The following is a 19,003-nucleotide window of genomic DNA, read 5'->3' as shown; positions in this document are numbered from 1 at the left end:
GGGACTGCAGGGCGGACCCGGCCGCTCTCCTCGTCTGCAAATTGACGGATACGTGTCAGCAGCAGGCGGCTCCGGTTACAGAGGGTTTGAGTGAACCCAGCAAGTAAATAACAAAAGTTACATCATTTTTATCAACATTCATCATTCTAATTGCCTGAACCTCCAGCAGAACAAAGTCACACCACAGTTTTATGGTATTTGATTAATGAGGGCAGGAAAATTGAAGTTTTTGCAATAAAACTAAAAAAAAAAATCAACAGACTTTTATCGTTTTTTTCCCTTATGATTTTAATTTAATGGCTCGTGTTTTCATTACCGCAGAGGCTGTACACTTTAGCTGGCAATTATGTCCCATCTGTGAAGCACTGTGTTATTACAGTTTATTCTAGTAGCTTTTCAATCACTTTTGAGTTGGGCTTTACAAGTATTCTTGCAGCAGGTGGGCTTCCTGGCACGAGCCCAGGAACACACAAAGCGCAAAGCTGGAGTTTAATGGCAGCATATGCGTGTGGCACAGAGCACCAGCCTTCCCCCATATGCCGCTAAGCAGCCTCTTCAGGCTGCCAGTCACTGTCCTTACTGACTACAGTCTCTAAGTAGTTTTCTGCCAGGGAAAAATATACCAAGGCAGCAAATTTCTCCAGTGCACCCTCCTTATTACTGAGCCACCCTGTCATTAGCACACGCACAATGAGCCTGAATTGGGGGTGCATACCAATGAGGCGGCACGGAGTGCTTCTGCTTATCGCTATGGAAACGCCCCCGCCCCCTCCCCCGGCTGCAGTGGACAAGCAGGAATGTCCCCCACCCATATGTCACCTAGTTAACACTGTACACTGTGATGTGAACCAAAATCCGCTCCAGCCCTCCCAGCGGCGGGGAGAAAGAAAGGAAACACGGAGTCTCCGCGCGCGCGGGAGGCACTGGCCTTCGGAATTCTGGATTCGGCACAGCCGCAGCTCGCAGCACCGGCAGGAGCGGCGCTGCCAGCTATAAATAATGTTCTCCTGTTAAATCTAGCTAGTGACTTTAAACAATCTAAAAGAAATCGCTTCATCCCATTAAAAAAATGGAGACCAAACATTTTTGATTTTGATTTAAAAAAGAGGACTTCATGTGTCAGAGGCTGGGACGGCTCCTGAGCCACGGAGCTCCCAGCCCTCCTCCGCAGAAGTTTCACCTGAGCCCCATGCAAGATGGACCCAGGGAGACAAAGACTCACAGTGTTTGTGTGTGAAGGACCTTCCCATCTGCACACTGTGGGCTTTGCAAGGACATAGGGACAAAATCTTTTGTTTTCCACATGTGCGTGTTTACCGAGGGACACTCAGATTTTCTGTCGCAGCTCAGTCTGTATGCAGCTCAGAGGTTCTGACTTTCACGTTTCTGCACTGTGACTTGGAGCCTCTCCCTTAACGGTGTTGACCCCCCGTGGATGACACACCGTGGCTTTGCCCTGCTCCCAATTCCACCAGCAGTTCTAAAATCACATGCACCCCAAGTGCTGGCCCTGAAACTCAGCGTCACGCCCTCAACTGGCTGCCTCTCTGCGCCCTTCTCCGCGTACTGATGTGCTGGACTGCCACTCCTCGTAGGGGGACGGTCTCCGCTGTCACTCACTTGGTGGTAGAGACCAGCTCTTGGGCAGTCTGCACCAGGAGTGAGCACTGCACACGACTCCATCCCCTCTTCCGTCACACACGTTCCGGGGACCCCTGATGAAGGGCAGAGCTCTTTCAAGTAAAACAGTGCAGCAGCCCTGAACGTCCTGGGAATCTACGCGAAGTAATATTTAAGGCACAAATACAGTGTTATTCTTCAAGAGCACCCATCAAAGATTAGATGCTCTGAAATAGTCATGCTGCTACGTGGCGTGACAAACTGACTTCTGAACACAAAATCAACTAGACTGATGTCAGGACTGGTGATATTCCCCAGGCACCATCACTTATAGAACATTTATTTTTTTATTATAAAAGCAATTCTAGATATATGTGAAATTCACTGGATTCTAATGGGAATAATTTCCTCCTGCATAATGTGTCCCGATGGGAATCATACAACTCTTTGATTTTTGTTTTTAAGTCGAAGACATCAAGGGAAAGAAAACTCCTTCACAGAGAAGAAAGAGCAGAGCTCAGCCAGAGCAGCCCACTCAGCAACTTGGGGAAAGTCGGAGGGAGGAGGCAGTCGGGGAGGCCCCATGCAGCGCCAAGGCTGTTGGGCATTCTCCCCAAACACAAGAGGGGCAACCCCGAGTAGGAGGTGGGACCGGGAACAATTCGGTAACTCTCACCTTCCAGCTCCTTGCGAGAGTCCTGTGGGAGAGGTCAATTATCCCACAGAATACACATTCCCTGGACCAGGAAGCTACAATTGAACCTAAGAAATTGGATTTACATCAAGTACATTTCCTTCCTTCTCAGAGTAAGATCCTGAAACCCATCGTAGGTGGGCCTGCCCACTGCTAGCACTCACATGGGAAGAGAACGTGCGGCCTGGGTTTTCTGTTCAGCCCCTTGGGAAGGACAACTAACCTCCATCTGGACATTAGGCGATCGGATGCAGCTAGAGAGCCGGGAGCTCCTTCAGACCAGAATCTGCACCCCTAACAAGCCCGGCTCTTCCGTGACCTGAGGGGCGGGGTGGGGGCGCTTTCTGCTCCTATGCAGGTGCTCGGTCCTCAGCTCCTGGTCCCAGACCTCACGCTTTCCAGGCGGCCGACCTAGGACATCTCTCCCCACAGGGCAGACACAGGTGGGGTGCTGGAGCGACACAGAGCCCCCCTGGGTCCCTCTGTCAGTGTGTGGAGACGACATCTCCAGGGTTGCCCCTGAGACCCACTCACCTGGCCAGGGCTTGAAGATGCTGTCCACCTGACCAGTGGCCCATGGTCAGGGGCCCACAGACAGGCATCCGACCCCTTGGGCGAGTGTCCTGTCCCATCGGCTAAGCATCTGTTCTGGGGGGTCAGAGCTCGTACCTAGTGGTTATTAAACACTCCAAGCACCGGTCTCTGTCCACATGTCTTCTTCATGGAGGCTGTCGAGTTGAACTGTGTCCCCCGAAAGATGGTGAAAGCCCTAAGCCAAACCTCAGAATGGGATCTTATTTGGAAACAGGGTCACTGCAGATGTAACTAGTTAAGACGAGGTCACCCTGGAGTAGCGTGGGCCGCTAATCCAACATGACTGGTGTCCCTATAAACACAGGGACATTTGGACACAGAAAGGAGATGCAGGGAGAGGACAGTGACGTGAGGATGGAGGCAGGGCCCTGGGGGCCCCCAGAGCCAGAGACACAGGGAAGGCCCTCCGATGGTGGACGGAGGGACCGAGGCCCTGCCCGACCCCGGGCGGGTACCGCAGACAACCTCTCATTTGCTGTCCCCTTTGGAGGCACCAATTTACAGAAGAGCCGTCTTCTCAGAAAGCCGGACCTGTGCTCAAAATGAATAATACTGATAACAAAAACATACACCAAGTCACCAATGGAATAAGGCCCATTTTTATCATCTCTTATGAGTGTTAAAAACGTGTCAATGAACAGCCAATTTCATCTCCGACATGAAAGTGGATGGGAGGAGACCGGGTCCTTTCCCCCTTGAGCTGTGCGTCTGCCCCGCCTCAGCCCCCCCACCCCCGGGGCCTCCCAGCCTGGCTCCCTCCCAGCCAACCCAGCACCGATGAAGCTTCAACTCTGTCCCCTGAAGTTACGCGAGCCGAGAACCCGCAAACTGGGGACACACGCCAGCACTTCTCTCACTCGTTCTACTGACTCCACACCGACCGGGAAGAGAAACACACGGTCAATGCGTAGGGAGTTCTGTCTTCCTGTCCAGGTCAGAAGCCACAGAAAGGTTTTCTTTCCTGAATGCCCATGAGTGTGGGTCTGTCCTGCCCTTGCCCAGGGGTGCCAGTGGCCTGCTCTCTCCTTCCAGAAGCTATTCTGTGGCTTACTCCCAGTGACCCATCACCACGGCCCCCCACCCCTCCTTCACCCTTCCCAGCACCTTTCACGGCTTCTTTCTGCTCCATCCGGGTCTCACGCCCCCAGGGATGGTGGCTCCCAGCCTGCGGCCGACTGGCTAGAGGCTCTCCACACCTGCTTCTCCTGCAAACTCACACCAAGCTACCTGCCCCCACCTCCCTCGCAGCAGGGCCAGGACCTGTGACTGTTTGGGTCCAGAAGATCTCCCAGAGTCTCCAGACTTCCGCTCTATCTGCTTTTTGGCTGGAAGGGCTCCAGGAGTCCAGAAGAGAGGGCAATGCCAAGGACGGAAGGACCCAGATCGGCCCGGGCCTCCATCTGAAAATGTTCAGGGGAGGTGGCTGTCCGGGAAGGCCCCCATCAGACAGGTGCATGCAGGAAATGAGCTTTCCCATGTGAAACCTCTGAGATTGGGGGTGGCCCGTTTACCAGGGCCTCATCCTGTGTCCCTCCTGAGCGTCTACCTGCAACTCCACTGCTGGGCATCCCTGCTAGAATGTTCTAAGGGCACCTCACATTCTCCCCACTGTGCTCCAACCTGCTCCTTGCTGTCTTCTCCACCCCTGGGAAGGACGTTGCCTTTCCCCTACATCCAAGCCAGGTGATGAGTCCTCATCCTCCCCTCCCCCTCGTCTCCATCAGCCCCAAGTCCTATCAGGCTTCCTCTCCAGCTGTCCCCCTCATCTAGACACCACTGTCCACTCAGGTCTGGCCTGTTGAACCCATGGCCTGGCCCCCAGGAGATTCTCCCTACCCTGGGCATTCTTCCCTCTTAGCAGAAGAGGATGCACATTTGATCAAAGCAGCTTTCTCAGGGGACTCCAGGACCACTCAGACGCGTTCTCTGTGTGCCTGCTGCCCCCTCTGTCCTCCTTCTTCCCTCTCCATGTCGGGAGGCTGCACCTCCCTGTCTGAGCCAACTCGGGGTCCTGCTCTACCATCCTCCCTGGGGACATGTCATGTGCCCCTGAACACCCCGTGGCTGTCCTCACCAGGCGCGCATTTCCTTCATTCCCTCCCTATCTCCTCTGCGAACTGTAGGCTGCTCTGTCCCCTGTGTCTGCAGCCACAAGACAGGGTCCACGATGGAGGACGGGCCTGATCGATCGTGCTGACAAGGAGTGAACGGTGAGCACTGTGTTTCCAAAGCCCACCAGCCTCCAGTCCCGTGGTGTGCCCCGCTAGGGAGCCGTGCCCCTGCATGACGTGGAGGCCCACCTCTCTCTGCCTCGCCCAAAGGGCATCTCAGGGGCCGCGGTGCCTGACACCGCAGGTCGCCAGGCTGCTCTGCTGCTCAGCGCCCCCTCCTCACAGACGAAGCCATCAATCCTCTGCTGCTTTCGTCCAGCATGAGGGGGACACAGAAGCCCTTCAAAGTTGGACAGGAGTGTTTGCCGGAATCATCATCATCTTTGGGACTGGAGACGGTACGTAAGGCAGACCGTCATCTACGATCCACACTCAGCTTACAGGGAGATTGGTTTATAAGTCTCAAACCCACTCTGACCTCAACGCAAACTCTTCCAGCGGGCCTGCGTGGTGACCCCACTTCGTGGGGGAGAGAAGCCTGACGGGCCCGCACAGCGAAACACATGCTCGTGTTCATCAGACGTCCTTTTCCTGCTTATCAAGCGTCTCAGCGTGGCGCCGGGTCTCGCAGCGACCAGAGCAGGCGGAAAAGCAGGTTTCTGCTTACGGCTGGGAGCCATAGCTCCGGCAGGAGGACGTTCCCGTCCTCCATCACTTACAGCCAAAAGGACCAAAAGGTAGGTGAGCAAGACGCCAGTCTGGCCACTTGCCCAGGAACGACATTTCATGTTGGGAGCTTCACATCTGGGGATCAGTCATGGGACCTGGAACGGCGTTTGGCCTCAGAGCCTCTGCTGTCCTTCCGGGCATCCCTCTCACCATGCACCGCGTCAGTGTCCCCGCCAGGGACAAAGCCTGTCTGCCCAGGAAAGGTTGGCTCTTCCCACACACCGCAGAGGCGTCTTGTGGCCCCATGTGGAGAACATGCCTGCGCCCCCGCCAGGTACCCCTTGAGTCAGCCTCACAGCCCCTGCATAAGGGCAAGAGTGGACGGCACTGCTTCAGGCCCCCCTTGACTACACTCACCCGGAGTTCTCGCGTTCTTGTGTCTAAAGCCCAGGGCATCACTGAAAGTATTCCTCAAGGCTAAAATTGGCGCATTTTCTTAGAATTTTAAAATGTGAGAAACGAACAGAAAGTATCTCCTCCCTCCTCTTTAGCAAAGATATTCAGATTCTATAAGCTTAAATGATGAATAAATATCCTAAAACCAGATGCAGCACCGTCTGCCGCCACGGTCCTGCAGCGGCCCAGGACAAGGGGCAGAGAAGCGGGGCCCAGCCTCCCACTTCAGACCGCCGTGTCTCAGGGTAGCTCCGTGACCTCGCAGAGCGGCGCTCACGTCCCACCAGAGGGCAGGGCTGCTTTCCAGCCACAACAGGTCAGCTTCACGGACGCTGGGATGAGCTGAGAGCTCCGCAGAAGCCTCGGTCCCCTCCTCACACTGCTCCTCCATCCTGTCCGATTTCTATCCTGCAGACGACTTCAAAAGGAAAGACACTGGGTCTAGGAAAACACAGGTAACTTTTTTATAATTTGGTTTTATGTAGCCAAATGTGTGCATTTTCGGTGTGTGCACATTAATCACCCATGGGTGGAAATGAATAGAAGCTATCCTCTCTAGTTACCCCAACCACTTAGAATCTCAGCAGCAGCACAGCTCTTTGGGACCCCGTGCTCAACCCCATCCAGATGGAAGAGGCTGCTGCTCACTGATCGAGAAGTCTGTCCGTTCTCCAGGGCTCCCCCAAGAATGAGCGCCTTCACCGTGAGGAGACTGTGCTCCCGCGTGAGATCCAGCGCCCGCCAGCTGGAAGCAGGGGACTTTGTTACACCCCACACTGAGCCGAGGCCCTTCTGGATGAAAGAGCTCACCCCCTGAGATATGTCCCCAGTGACCGCAGGGTTGCAGCACGGGGTCTGGAGCAGAGCAGGCCTGGGTCTGAATCCGGCCAGGTGCGGGCTGTGATGCTGGGACAGCTACATTGTCTGTGATGAAACCTCATCCGCGGGCTGGAGCCCGCACGAACTTCACAGGGTGGAGTGAAATCAGATGGACAAACACAACAAGTGCTCACACAGTCCCTGGCATACAGCAGGTGCTCAATGAATGGCCTGGGTGACTCTCGGGAGAGGGAGCAGGTGTCCAGGGAAGGACCAGTGGCAGAGCGGGGTGTGCACTTGGGTTCCCACCAGAACCCCAGGACGACTCCAGTGTCTGAGTCAGCAGCAGGTTTCTGCCCTTTCTCTACGCCGGGCTTCTTTCCCAAAGCAGACGGGAGCAGGAAACGAGCGGCTCGATGTCCCGTTAACGGAGGTTTCTATCACAGCCCAATGCACAGGGGAGCTGCCTGCGCGCGCCCCCACCCCGGCCTCCAGGACCGTGAATCAAGCGCCTCCGGAGACTGTGACCCAGAGACGCGGGAAGCTGACCTGATGAGAAACCACAGCTGCGATGTCCTGTCTCGTGGCCGGTCGTGGCCTCTGTCGTGAGGAACATCTGCGTGTTTTTGTGAAGCGGAACGGCGAGTTTGTAATACGCGGCTATTAGCCAAATCCCAGCCAAGGGAAAGGTGATGCTAGCCAGACTCTCCGATGTTCGCCTTTGGGAACATGGGTGTTCCTGTTCATCAGGAAGCTTCCTGTTACTAACCAAGACACTCCACAGTTTCGTCTGAGCGAAAACACCCCGAACACAGCATCGTATATCAGCACCCACGTCAGCAACTGGCTAAGACAGGGCCCATGTTGCCTTTTTTCCTAATGCAAGTTTTTGAAAATGTGGAAATGAAAGACAATATAAACAATGATGTGGGAACTATAAAACAGAAATGCTTTCCACCCACGGAGGAAATAAAAATCCCAGGCACAGGCACAGTGCACGGGAGGCCATGGCGCATGGGAGGCCACGCAGCCACTCTACGCTCCTGGGTCTCCTTCCCTCCGAGGAGGGCAAATTGGGCAGCTGCTAGATTGTTGTTACAGTTACACTTTTCTTTCAAAAGTAAGGTGTAGATTTATTTTAAATACATATCTTTTCAAATTTAGCTGGTGAAAGATGCTAAGAGATTTTCCCTTGAGGGCAAATAATAGCTTTTTCAATCACTAATATGCTAATATCCAGAAATTCAGAGGAAACCCATCCTGCTGGCAAAGCGGCATGTATGGTTTTAGTATATTGTTAGAAGATGTTAAAAAGATGCTTTATTGTGTAAGAGGTTTTTGTGTTTTCCATAAAATGAAACAAGCAACGTTTTACAAGACAATATATTTTGTAAATAGTGAGATTCTTAATATAAATTTTACTGCGTGTGCTCTCCAAGACTCCTTATTTAATTGTGTTATCAGGTAAAATGACAGAAAATCCTTCTTCTCTTGAGTAACACTGATGAAAGTTCCCTGGTTGCTGTTGAGCAGTTTTCAAGGTATCAAGCTCTTTTTCTCTTCAGGCTAATAACAGTCAAGCCAGTGCAGGCACGCTAATGCTCTCGGTTGCCCTTATGATTGATCTGGAAGCCGTCACGAGACTCTAAACTCAGGAGGCGGTCGGGGCGCCTGGGTGTCTCTGTTGGTAAAGCGTCTGACTTGGGCTCAGGTCATGATCTCAGAGTCCTGGGATCGAGCCCCGTGGTTCTCACCAGTGTCTGATGCAAGAATTGACTTGGACATACACAAACGGTACGAGCACCTTCACCCTCTTGGAAAAAAGCTGTACCAGTCAGAATAGGTACGCCAGTTCAGTAATGTTCTCATGGTGGGAAAGGTGTGGTCTTGACTGGATCCACAACACTGTGCAGCAAGTGAGGAAGGCCGTGCATGTGTGTGTGTGTGTGTATGTGTGTGTGTTTGACCTTAACCACTCCCCTCCGGGGTCAGGCTCCAAGCCAGGCTCTGTCTGGACCCTCCAACTCTGGGGTCCATCAAGGCAGAGCCCACCCCAGGGGGCTTCACAGAGCCCTTTCTACTTCCCCTAAGCGTCGGCCCCTCCCTCCGTGAGAACCACATGTGGACTGCTGGTGGTGGCCCTGTGTGCAGACGTGGGGTGCAGGATTCCCCCAGGGATGTCCAGTTCGGCAGTGTTTGTCTTCACCGTCAGAACGCTGTGGGCTTGCCCGCAGGCTGAAATGAGGACACAGAAACTGGGGATCCCTCTGGAGGCAAGGGAGGGAAGGAAGCCGCACCCCTGGAGGGTGCCTCTAGGCATGCTACCCGTCCGGCAAGTGCTCGCAGCAAGTCCCGGAGCAAAGGGGTGCACGGCAGGAAAGGGCCAGTGCCTGCCCGCCGAGAGGCGCGCGCGCTCCGGGGACGGAAGCACGCAGGGCGAGGAGCAGCGCTGCCAGACGGAACCGCGGCGGGTTAATCAAGTTGGTATTACCCGTCCTGATTAAACAATGAGGCATCCCGGGGTTTCTGCTGTCTGTCCCGATGAGTGCTCATCACACTGACATGCAAACCCTGCACAGCTCCCTCGGGAGCAAACTACCTTTTAATTTTTCCCTCGAAAGATTAATTCCATTGTTATGGAACCTGTATTATAAGCACCATAAACTAATCATTAGTCATTTTCACACAATCTGACCTTCCCCCCCACACATCGTGGAGTGTTTTCCAAGAGATCTTTTTTGGGATCTGGAGAGTGTCACACAAGTTGAGAAGGAAGAGTTAAAAAGAAACAATAGTGTGTTTGTCCCGTAACTTCACAAAGAGGAGAACGACCAAAATGGCTTCTTGTGTGGGATTTTAACAGCTGAGAAGGCAAAGGAGAGGGAGAGCCATGCTCTGTCCTGGCCCCATGACACCTGCCCAGGGGGTGGGCAGGAGAGGCAGCAGAGACCAGGCTGCACTGGGGTCTCATGCCGCCAGCCCGTCCAGCTCCAGAATCTCCCCAGGATGGTGTGCATGTCAGTGTCCTGGGGCCATCACAGAGTCCCAGCCTGGCGGGCTGCACCGCAGACCTGCTCTCTCCCAGTCCTGGAGGTGCAGGCCCAGGGAAGGCCCGCGCTCGGAAGGCGCCGGGGAAGGGGTCCAGCACACGCCCAGAGTCCCCTCTGGGTTCCCTGTGGTCTCTGCTGTGTCCTCACCTCCCCTTTTATAAGGACACGGTCATTGGATTAGGACCACCTGACCCCAGTGTGACCTCCACTTAACCAGTTACATCTGCAGCAACCTCGTTTCCCAATAGGGTCCCGTCCTGAGCTCTGGGGGTTAGGGCCTGAACATAGGACTTGGAGTGGTGCATTTTCAACCCACACAGCTGATTTGAATTATGCGACCAGTGAAGTGATGAGGGTTCAGAGGGACACATGTGATCTCCTGGAGCCGGCCAGGGCTGGGACTGGCCTCTGAAGCAGACCAGGCTGGCCCAAAAGGATGGAGCCTTTCCAAAGTCCTTTACTCTTCCAAAACTTGACTGTGCCTCAGGAGATCAGCCAGAGAAGCACCTGTCTGCCCTGGGCTATGACAGGGTCGTGCGGCAGGGGGCCGGCTGTGTCCAACGCGGGAGAAATGGCCAGCTCCAGGGCGGGACCTCTGCGGACCAAGGTGCAGAGGACCCACCGAAGTCTTTCTAGTCTCTTTTGCCTCCAACCCAATGTGACGCCTGTTGTTTCGAGCCATGGCATCATAGAAGACATCCTATATCTGGAGACCAAAATCGCTGCTGTGTGCACGTGTGTTACATTTCTCCACCCCAGCACCAACATCGCCGGTGTGTGCACGTGTGCTGCATTTTCTCCACCCCATCACCAACATCGCCGGTGTGTGCACGTGTGCTGCATTTCTCCCCTCCCCCAGCACCAACATCGCCGGTGTGTGCACGTGTGCTGCATTTCTCCCCTCCCCCCAGCACCAACATCGCCGGTGTGTGCACGTGTGCTGCATTTCTCCCCTCCCCCAGCACCAACATCGCCGGTGTGTGCACGTGTGCTGCATTTCTCCACCCCAGCACCAACATCGCCGGTGTGTGCACGTGTGCTGCATTTCTCCCCTCCCCCAGCACCAACATCGCCGGTGTGTGCACGTGTGCTGCATTTCTCCCCTCCCCCCAGCACCAACATCGCCGGTGTGTGCACGTGTGCTGCATTTCTCCCCTCCCCCAGCACCAACATCGCCGGTGTGTGCACGTGTGCTGCATTTCTCCCCTCCCCCCAGCACCAACATCGCCGGTGTGTGCACGTGTGCTGCATTTCTCCCCTCCCCCAGCACCAACATCGCCGGTGTGTGCACGTGTGCTGCATTTCTCCCCTCCCCCCAGCACCAACATCGCCGGTGTGTGCACGTGTGCTGCATTTCTCCCCTCCCCCAGCACCAACATCGCCGGTGTGTGCACGTGTGCTGCATTTCTCCCCCCCCCAGCACCAACATCGCCGGTGTGTGCACGTGTGCTGCATTTCTCCCCCCCCCCAGCACCAACATCGCCGGTGTTGCATGTCTGCTGCATTTCTCTCCCCCCCAGCACCAACACGCCAATGTGTGCACGTGTGCTGCATTTCTCTCCCCCCCCAGCACCAACATCGCTAGTTGTGCACGTGTGCTGCATTTGTCTCCCACCCCTCCCCCCGGAAGTTGGAAACATTTCCAGAGCTTAGGATTTCCCCGCAGTGCCAACCACAGTGAAATTTAGGAAGGCACTGCTGACCAAGTCATGTCCTTGCCAAATAAAAATTCCTAGCAGTTAGACTTCAGAGTTTGAGAATTCACATTCTCACTGTGCAGAGAAGAGTCTCTAAGCATCTCGGCATTTCTCAGAATTCTTACACCAAAAACCTCTTTCCCCCATTGATGGAAGAGATTAAAATTACATGGAGGGTAATTGGCTTTTTGACCAATGTCAACTACACACACACACACACACACGGGGGTACTCAGGGCCTGGCATCCGGGGTGCTCTGTGTTCTGGCCTCCACCTCTCTCTATCCAGACTTATTCTGGTCCTCTTACACCCATTTCCAGGTGCTCCCCTGCACTCATCACAAGGCTCACAAGACTTCCCAAGCAGGTGTCGTCATTCCCACCTCTGAACCACCGCCCCTCTCCTTCCTTCTGCTTGGAAAGCTCTTCCCCTTTCTCCCTGCCAGTCCCTGGGATGCTTTCAGCATTTAAAACAAAAGCTAATATTCCTAATAAATAAAGAGCTCCTATAAACCAATAATAAAAACGCCAGGAGAAATGGGGCAAAAGTTTGGGAAACAATTCAGAGACGAGGAAAAGCACAGGAGGAGGAAGGGGAGGGGGAGGAGGGGGTGGGGAGGAAGGAATGGAAGCAGGTGGGAGGGGAAGGGGGGAGGAGGAGGGGAAAATAGGGAGGTAACAGACGAAACTTAACATTCAGTAGTGATCAAATAAATACAAACAGGTGGTGAATTTTCACCTATCAAACTGGCCATACACTCTCACCAAGCTCTCAGGGCAGCAGACACAATGCTGTTGTGCTGATAAGAGCATAAATCCATGTATTTGAGGAGACTGTTAGCAGCATGCTGGAAAAAACCTGTAACATCTACCCGCCAATGCGACAATCCTGAGAACTGATCCAAAAGGAAGGAAGGAAGGAAGGATGTGCAAGTGATTAGAGCCAGGGTGTTCATCACAGAGATTATACCAACAAAAATAGAAAAACCAAATACGAGAAAACGTGTAATTGTTATGTAGCTTCATAACAGAATAGTTTGCAGCCGCTTAAGATGGTGCTATAGAAACAGATATGTTTACGTGGGAAAAGTCAACACGCTATTAGAAGGCAGCAGGTTGTGACACTTTACGAATGCCACGATCCTGTTTGTGCGTGTGTGTGTACCTACACTTAGCGTGGCACCTGGTACCCACTAAGTAGCTTACCACAGACGACATACAGGGACTACAGTAAGGCAGAGTGCAGGAGGGAGAAGGAAGAAGAGGATGGCAGGGGAAAGGAAGGGGGTAAGGGGCGAGGGACGTTCTGAAAAGATCATGCCAACGTTCCCGCAGTTTTCTGTCTTGGTGAGTCACATATGATCATCTTTAGTCCGTTTGTTGCTTTTATTTAACTTGCTTGTATATTCTGATTTGGGGACAATAGCTGTGTCTACTTTTGTCATATAAAATAATAACAGGTATTAAAACACAAGGTAAATTCCACCCTTCCCTTAAAATCCACCTGAAATTTTAGTCTGTTTGTGGAAACTGTCTCCAGTTCCTACAGCCCGCTCGCATTTCCTGCACGTGAATATGCAGGTTTACTTCCCCTATGGAATGAGTCTTCGAGAACTCCAGGTGAGAGCGCTTGCTGCATGGAGGTCAGGGCTCCTGGAGAGCAAGGCTGTGCTTTCATTGTACTCAGTGCCTGTGACTCACCCCTGGAAGGTGTGCAGTCAGTCCCTTGGAAATCACCGACCCCCAGCAGGACCTGCCGGGGTGGCTGAGGCAGCTGCAGAATCGCCACGAGGGACACGCGCAGTCCAGTCCGGGTCCGTGAGAGGAAGCATTTAGGTATCCACCACACAGACCAGGATAGGCCCAGGAGCTTCCGGGGGCAGAAACTCAGCCCACGTCACTAAATGAAATACCACACTTCCCTTCCTGAGGGAGGGGGCTGGAGGTGATGAAATCTGTCTTGGGAGAGACACACTAAAAAACCTAGTGACGAACTTCCTCTTACTGCTTCTTTTAAACCTAGAGAAAACTTGGGAGAACTTTTTTTTCTCATAAAATAAACTATCAGTACGTACGCCCAACTGAGTAATCTTCCGTAAAAGGATAAATACTGTCCTCGCTCAAACCAGACTTGCACACCAAAGCCACTACGTGGCATCTGATTTAATCCTTGGTAAGGAGCAAACCCACAGGAAGCCAGAACAGAGCTGGCTTGGACCTGAAGTCAAGGTCAACACGGACGCCGGGGTCTAAGCACAGACAGCCACCCCCCAAGCACTAGACGCCAATCAGGGCTGCAGCCCAAACCATCATTTTCAAGACTACCTGCTCAGGGAACACAGACAGAAAGAAGGCCTCTATCTTCCCTCATACAGTGCCTTTTCACCATTTTCCAGAAATTTATTATTGAAGTGAAATTCACATAACGTAACATGAACCGTTCATTTTACAAGGAACAATTCAATGGCATTTCTTGTGTTCACAATGTTGTGCAACTAACAGTCCCATCTAATTCCAGAACCCCAAAAGGAAACCCAGTACCCATAAAAGTTTCCCCTTTTTCTGCTCCCCTTGGCCCCTGGGCACTGCCACCTGCTCGGTGTCTCTGGGGCTCTGCCTGTTCTGGACCTTCCTCACAATTGCACTCCTACAGTAATGTCCGTGTCTGCGCGCCTTCCTGCAGCACCCTGCTTTCCAAGCTCCTGCAGATTGTAATGAGGGTCAGTTACGGTCCTTTCCTCTTTACGGACAGACCAGCTGTAGACTGCAGCCGGGCGGTGACCCCTGGCCTGGCTACCCCCACTGTGGGGCCCCGCCATGCAGGCTCGAGCTGCCCCTGTGTGGCCTTCTGCAGCCCACTCTTGGCCCACCGTCCTCACCCCCAGCTTCCCTGAAACGGCCTGGGGTTTGGAGGGAGCTAGTAATCGTCTCTGACCTGAAGATGCTCACACCTCTGGCCCACGTGTGGTGACTCGCTCCACACGTGGACCCGGGTGCAAAGAGGGTTAGCGCAGCCGTCCACATGTCAGCGACGGTAGGGACATGGCCACAGTGGACAGTCATCTACCCACGCTGCCCTGGCGGGGTGGTGCGGTGGGCCTCTCAGTCCGTGCTCTCTGGGGCCAGCTCTGCAACCTGTGGCGTGCTGCCGTCGGCCAGGGGAGCCGGGGACATCAAGGGCCGGGGTGGGGAGCCAGCGCAGGCCTCTGCAAGGCGGGCCTGGAGCAGGCCGGGGCAGCGTGGAAAGCACTGGGAACCTTCCACGGTGCAGGTTACGGTGCCCGCCGCCTTGACCTCTGCTGGGGGCGCACGACACTCACGTAGCTCCCTGCTGGTCTGTACTGCATCTTTCCCTGCGCACACGTGGGGCTGACCGTTCGAGTGAACGGCGCCCACCACGCGCACATGACCCCGCGGGGAAGACATGCCGAGCCGCCAGTGGGACGGGCCTTTAGGAAACAGACCCACTCTTCCCCGTGTAGTCTGCGCTGGTCGCATCTTTAATTTTTTTAACTGCGAGCACATACTCTTGTCCCGACTTTCCTTCAACCACCAAAAAAATACACACCTTCACCGCAGATTAGCCGTACCGTCCGCTACCTGCAGAGGCCGCCACACTACAACCCCTTCCTGGGGACCCCCTCCACGCACGCGGGGACCAGGGCCCGTTCAGGGGGACCCCGCCCAGCAGCAGAGAGCCTCTCCCCTGGCTCCACCGCCTCCTCCGGGAGTTGCCCGACCCTCTACTCCGGCAGTGAAGGAATCCACGTGGAGGGCAACCCCCTGCTGGACCCCCAGATGTTCGCACTCATTCCCTGCCCACCCTCTCCTGAGCTGCCCACCGTAGCTAGACCTGTTCGTGTGGATGATTAACCACAGAAACTACGGAAACGTGGGGAAGCCCTCCACTGCCCTAAGGAAATGGCCAAGGGCACAGGAGGCCCGGTCAGCGGACATAACCTACACCTGAATTCCAGCCTGTGTGATGCTCCCTTCCTCAGGGGCACAGAGGGACAGTTAGACTTTGTTCAGAGACCTCTTGGGGGTGAACGTAGCGTGGAAGCAAATGCCCGCTGACGCTCAACCACCGGTAGCCACAGTGAGGGGTCTCCCTGTAGGGAAACACGGTGCACCACCCGTCACAAGTCTGCCCATTTCAAAGCTCTGTCTCTCTAGCACATTTCCTCTGGTCAGTGACAGTGCCACCAGTAACCCTGTCTATAACTGCTTACCTCGGAGTAAGAAACTAAGCCTCTTTCCCCGCGGTAACTCCCATCAGCCCTGGGGTTGGAAGCCTTGCAACTGTCATAACCAGCGGTTATTCCAGGTGCCTCACACACGCGGGCCCTTGGGCTTGCTTCTCCCTGGAGGCAGGAGACGTGGGCGGGCGGGGCTTGCGCGTCCCCATCCTCGGCATTTCACCATCACTGGTGCCCTTTGATGTTGCGGAAAGGACAGTCAAACGTCCATAAGAAAATCTCGAGATGCCAGGTTTCTGCCACCAGCACAGAGCCTGCCATTGCTGGAATCCGCCACGGGGAAGGAGATGCTGCCCTCAAAGGCCCCCTGACAGGCCGGCTGGCATCCCAGCGGAGACCTTGTATGGATCAGCTGCGTACTCAGGGTTGTTTACCCTGACGGTGACGCAGTGACAGTCTGATCTAATTACATGTCAATAAATCAAAGTCCGGATGCACTGAGGAGACCAGAAGAGGATTACAACACTCCATTGGCAATTCTTAAGGAACAAGGACTCAACCTTCAGATTCAATTACTGGAAAGCTAGCCAACTATGAAGCCGTGACTCAGAGGGAAAAGGGAGATGCGGGTCAACCTCAGGTTTATAACCTGGCATAGACTAGCTCCATTAAAAAAAAAAACTTTCTGCCTTTCGGAAGCTTGTTTTCACTGAGCTGATTGGCTCTTATTACATAATCCATGTAACTGACAGATTCCAGAAACTCTGAACTGAACAGCAGAAAAACAAATGTGCCTTCAATTGCAGATCAGCACCAGCCCTGCCTACACTCCCCCACTGCTGCCTTCCTACCAGGAACTGAAAACCTGCTGCACAAAGGAAGGCACTCCCTGAAAGCTCAGATTCCCCGGAGATGGAACAAAGAGGTGCCTGAGGAGGGGGGCGGAATGCATTCAGTCCTTCAGGGCCTGCTGCCTGGGCCCTGCGGCCGCTGTGCCTGCAGTAAGCAGGGTTCCTAAATCTTTGATGAAATGCATTCTATTTAGGGGGAATGATTTGAAATTGGGACTGGTTTGCTTTGCCTGCTGTGCCTGGGTCTTTAATGTCAAACAGTCGACTACTGTGGATTTTTATTTATCTGTCAGTGTTTATGTCTTTGTTGCATTTTGAAGTTCCCCACACTGTGGGTTGAGAGTAGATTGGAAATATTCCAGAACCACAATGCCATGTACCTAAACAGAACTTAGTAAATATTCAGGGCAGATAATGTACATGACAGAAAGCAAGCGAAGTGCCAGGTATGACCCTCAGCACAGGCGTCACAAACCTTTCCTCCAAAAGGACACATAGTAAATATTTTGGGCTCCGCAGGCCAGTCTCTGTTACAGTTACCCTGCCTTTGTAGCCCCAAAGCAGTTAAGTGCAAATGAATACGTGTGGCTGTGTTCCAGCCAAACTTTATTTACAGCCATTGACATTTGAATTTCATATAATTGTCATGTACCACGAGATACCATTCTTCTTTTAATTTGCTTTCCATCCATTTAAAAATACAAAACCCATTCTTAGATCACCAGCCACACAAAAATGGGTGTGGCCCCCAGGCTGTGGGCGGCCGGACTTTGCTCCTACACTGACCTACAGCTTTGATGTTGTGTCCAAGCATGCTAGGTCTCATGACCTTGAACCGGTGCCCTATGCTTAGGGGAAAAAAAACAGCAGGGTTTTCTCCTCTCAAAGACTCACCTAACCTAAAGTGTCTTCATAGTTGATGAAAATTGGAGCGCAGGTCTCCCAGGGTGTCTGACTTCCTGGTTGAGCATTTTAAAATGATTTTTTCCAGCACGCAAAGAGACTACCATCCATCTCATGCAACTTGGGCCAATGATGAAAGCAGAGATGAGGATAAACACGTTGTTAATCCTTTGGGAAGAGCTTGTTTCTGGTAATGACAGCATCCTGCTTTTCTATTTGTATCCCAAGATCCAGAGATCCTCCAGGCATTTGGGGTCCACACATACCCACTTCTGAGCATGCCCTTGGACTTCCCTAATGCTCTCTCGTGGGTGTAACACGGACTAGAAATGAGTCAGACGGCGGCACAGGTCTCTGCCAACACTGTACCCTACAACTCAAGAGAAATACTTTCAGGGTGAACAAGAAGCATGTTTGCTGGTGCTTCTGCTGGGCAGAGGCGAGACAATTAGGAAGCAGGAGGCTCAAAACGACACTTTAATTGAGGACAAGAAATTTTTTCTCGGTATTGCTAATGGACAGAGGTCAGACAAGCTGTTGATGATGCAAACGAGAAACAGACAAAGCGAATGAAAGTAATGTGTTTGGAGCACCCTTAGCGGGACACAAAGTAAGGCCAGCAAGTCCCGCTCTCAGGCAGCATTCACAGCTGTGTCCTTGGATTGCTTCCTTGTTGGACAAGGGACAGCGTTCTCTGTGTTTTCTTTGAACTGCTGATGCAGGTCAACGCTTTGCACTGAAAGTTCAAGATTGTGCCACAATGCCACCTCCGTGTTTTGTTTTCAAGGCATCTGTCAACGAAATTGAATAATAAAATGGCCTGCTTGTGGCACAGCTCTTCCAACAAACAGAAAATACACATAAAAATTATTAAGTCAATTTCCTTAAGGTGACTTTCACTGGCTGCAAAACTGTCCATGCTTGCGTTTGATATTTTTGTAGGAAACATAAAAGACATTGGACAATTCTCTTGACTCCCCCAAAAGAGATGAGAGCCAACAAAAGTACTGAGCTGAAAAGTAAAGTGAACTAACTCCACTCCTCAGCGAGCCTCTCAGGTGGGGCTGAGCCGCCTCCTCGAAGCCTCCAGAGCATCCTCCCAGGAAGGGGAGTCACTGAGCAGAGGCTCTGGGGAAAGCACAGAAAGAAGGCAGGGGCAAGGCTGCTGCTTAGGAAAAAAAACTGCTCACACCAGGGACACTGAGTGACTTCATTTGTATTTTTAAAGTATGTGAAAATGATTCAGAAACAGAGGGATTATATAGCTAACCTGCTCCCCCCCGGCCTTCTCAGCTGTGGCTTTCTCTGACCCTGTTAAACACGCATCTTGGCGTCTCCTAC

The sequence above is a fragment of the Ailuropoda melanoleuca genome, chromosome 7 (assembly GCF_002007445.2).
Source record: "Ailuropoda melanoleuca isolate Jingjing chromosome 7, ASM200744v2, whole genome shotgun sequence".
Taxonomy (NCBI): Eukaryota; Metazoa; Chordata; class Mammalia; order Carnivora; family Ursidae; genus Ailuropoda; species Ailuropoda melanoleuca.
This window is presented reverse-complemented; position numbering follows the sequence as displayed.